Below are 3,959 nucleotides of genomic sequence, written 5' to 3' on the forward strand. Positions count from 1 at the left end.
ATGAGGAAGGCAGTAAATAAATATTCAAAGAATATTAAGAAGGAAAAGCAAGGGGGAAAAAAATCACTCAATCTTCCTGTGCAGAATGAACATTTTAACTGGGACAGTTACTCGAGAAAGACTGGATCTTTAACTGCTCCATCACAGTGTTTCAATAGTCCAAGATTCCACCCACTAATGATTTCAAAGTTGGCATGAAATTAGAAGCACGTGACTCATGGAATGTCACTTCTTTCTGTATTGCCACAGTCATTTGAATTACTGGTGTCAGATCACAATTGCTACTGGATGGCAGTGACAATAAAAATGACTTTTGGAGGCTTGTAGATTCTTCAGACATACAGCTCATTAGAATTTATGAAAAGAAAAGAGGCATGCTTCCTCTGGGATTTCAGATGAATGCATCATCTTGGCTAATGTTCCCCTTAAGAACATTAAATGGAGCTGAAATGGCAGCTGCAACATTCTTTAAAAACCAGCCCCAACTATTTTTAAAATTGGAATGAAAAGAATCCTTATTTGATCTGCCCAGCAACTGTTGCAAATGTTAAAGGAGATGAAGTTTTTATTATATTTGATAGCTGGCGAGGAGCTTTTGATTATTGGGGCAAGTGTGATTCTCAAGATTATCTTCCCAGTTGGGTGGTGTGGCTTAACCAGAGCTGCATTGCAACTACCAAGAAGTAGTGTTTCCACTACAAAGAGTAATGCAAAAATACAATCTTCACCTTCCAAAGTGACCCAGCATTCAATGCAGCCTCCACAGAAAACTGCTCCAATATCAGCACGGCAGAGCAAGAAACTAGGTTGGGCTAAACCACCTGGACAGTCTTCAGTCCTCAAGAAGGGCAAGTCTCCTAAAAATGTTTCCCTGACAAAAAAAAAAAACCATCTCTCACACTGAAAATCTCAAAATAAGGAAAAAAAGACCCAAAACAAGGAAGAAACAGAAAAATTCATGCAGTGCCATGTCCTCCTATATTCATAACTCATATCAATTTGCCCACCTTAAACAAAGCAATCCATTTATTCTTACAGATGGAATTGGTATTCCTGGGACAACTGCTTCAGTTATATCTACAGTTTGTTTCTATGTGAACAAACACAGAAACTCTGCACCTCACCTGAATAAGAAAAAAGTACAACTCCTTCCTGATCACTTTGGACCAGAGCCTGTTAATATGGTACTCCATCAGGCTGTTCAGGCTTGTATAGATTGTGCCCACCAACTTAAAATGGTTTTTGGATTTCTTAAATCAGGACATCATGGAAGAGAAATGATAGCTGCATCCTTTGATGGGGAAAAACATGCCACCAACCTTCCTTCCATGAACAGTGCAACATTTGTCCTTCAATTTCTGGAGAAGTTTTAACATGGTCTGCAGTGTAATAACCTTTTCAGTAGCCAGCCTTTCAGCCCTCGTATGGGAACTGCTCCTAACCCTACAGAGCATATATAATAAGAATAAACCAGCAAAAGTACTAAAAAAAAATGGTACTAAAAGATATTCTCAGAATTCTTCACCCTATGCTTCCCCTCTCTCCCCTAAGATTCCTAAAACAAAAGTACATGTCCCTGAAGCAGAAATATTGCCAGCTGAAGAAAAGGGCATGCCCAAAGAGCATACATTTTCTGAACAATCCATGGATTCATCATTGAATTCAGGAAACCCTTCAAGCCCTGCCTGTAGAAATACCGCAAACTGTAGTAACTCAACAAATACCATACGTTATAAAAATTCTCTTCAATCAATAACTACTACCTCAAACTCAGTGCCAGCCTTACACAAACTGTCATTGAACCCTTCTGGAAACAACTATTATGAAGGAAACAGTAGCCAAATGCAAAGGGGAATTGAAGTGCAAGTTCAACAACTGGACCAGATCTCAGTACCTAAAAAGAGAATCTTCAAGAGGATTCCAGTAAAGATCCCTCAAGTTAATCTATAGATGAAGTGATGAGATTTGTGAAAGAAGCTGATCCTCAGGCATCAGCACCACAGGCAAAGCTCTTCAGGAGACATGAAACTGATGGGAAAGCACTTCTGTTATTGAGGAGTGTTGTGATAATGAAATATATGGGACTAAAGTGGGGACCAGCATTAAAGCTCTGCTACCACATTGAAAAACTCAAACAAGGAAAATATTATCCAATGAGAGATACAAGGATTATTGTATTTTTTGGTTGGACTGATTTCTCTTTTATTTAAAAACATTTTGCTATGGCATCTAGTTCTCAGGTTGCAGAAGATTTCTCTTCAAATGTGATATTTCTACTATTTTCAGGAAATGATTCTATTGTAGCATTTCAAAATCCATTCATGGAGTGAGCATTTAACTGACTCTTGCTGCCAGCTAGTTGGCATTTATTTTTAGAACACTGATAAATATAATAGTTGATATAGGAAATGTACAAGAGTACATTAACTTCAACTGATCTTCACATTGAAAACCAAAATGATTGAATCCCAAAGGATTTAAAACAAAACTAAACAAGATTGCGGGGGTTTATCAATTTTCATAATTGTGGCTACAAAAGTTTGACCATAGAATTTAAAGATGCAGGTGTGAATTTCAACTCTTTCTTGATAATAATTTTCTGAAGTTCCAGTGTTCAATTTGGTTATGCTTTTAATGATTTTCAAAGGAAATAAACATGTGAATTGTGTTCTCTTTTGCTTGTTTTTTTAAACAGATGTAAGCTTTTCTGAAGTGTAGTTATTTTTGAGAGAAATACAACTGTCATTTTCTTCAGAAAATATTTATATTACTTGGAAAGATTTTCTTTTACCACTTTAATAGTCAACTGTTACACTTACTAGCTGTGTGACCCTGGGCAAGTCACTTAAATTGTCTCATCAGAAAAAAAAATAGTCAACTGTTCAGAGATGAAAAATCCAAAATTCCTTTATACATGATACATTTTCTGTTGTAAAACATTCCATCTTTTTGCTAAGCTTGAGGATGGAAATATGTATTCATCTCTTACATCCATGTACACAGATATATGTATGTCTTGTCTGATTCTACATATATGTATATGTATTTCATATACTGTACCATATTTTTATTTTAGCCATATATGTGTAGGTGCATACAAGTAAATCATTTGTTTCTTATGGTTTAAAATGGCACTCTTTACTACCACAGTGGCATTTTTATTATTTTGAAAATAAATCTGCATTATTTGCCAACATTAGCTACTCTCCACTTATCTTTCAAGGCTACAAGAAACAATCAGATTAGTTTTCATAAAAGGAAATTCCCTACCTTATGCAAAAATCAGTTCATGTAGCTTTCCAAACTATTTTATCCTGGAATACCCATTTATTACACTACTTGCCACCCCTTTTGGTCTTAATTTAAAGGTTGTTTTTCATAAAGAAGTGGTGCTATATGTATACTCATCTTTATCGCTTTACATAAAGTTTGGTGCTCTTTATATAAGAGATGATTTATTTGCTGAATAGTATAAGCTGTGTGTTGTCACTGCCAATAGCAGTTACATCAGGGACAAGAAGGTACATTTTCTATGTAGAAAACTAAATGTGCTATGTACCAGGGATTCTATTTGCTGGGGAAAATGTAATCTTAATGGATATTTTTATAACATTTATTACATTTTTATAAAAGATTTCTTGTCAAAATTAATATTTTTGCAAATTGCTTTTTTGAGAAGGCTTTATTTAGTTAAAAAAATCTTCAGGTTATTGAATGAATATTGTAATATCATATAGTTAACAAATAGTATTAGATGTTCAAACATTCACATTTTAAATGACTGCCATGTAATTTAAATTTAGCCAGTAATTTTTGGGGAAGTATGTTTGCTACAGTTGCATCATTTGAGTTACGTTGCATTAACCAACCTGTAAATTTTACAGAATGTATTTGATCAGAGACATAAAATATTTTTTAAAGTATAGTATATTTTTCTGATTAGAAAATTTGTCAATTTT

General features: G+C 34.6%; 1 pseudogene; it reads left to right on the plus strand.

Annotated features, from left to right (window-relative positions):
* LOC110201909 (sex comb on midleg-like protein 2 pseudogene) lies at positions 1-2,210 on the plus strand (annotated as a pseudogene).
* Positions 2,211-3,959: the final 1,749 nt, after the last annotated feature.

This window comes from Phascolarctos cinereus, unplaced genomic scaffold (assembly GCF_003287225.1).
Source record: "Phascolarctos cinereus isolate Bilbo 61053 unplaced genomic scaffold, phaCin_HiC Scaffold_4;HRSCAF=312, whole genome shotgun sequence".
Lineage (NCBI taxonomy): Eukaryota > Metazoa > Chordata > Mammalia > Diprotodontia > Phascolarctidae > Phascolarctos > Phascolarctos cinereus.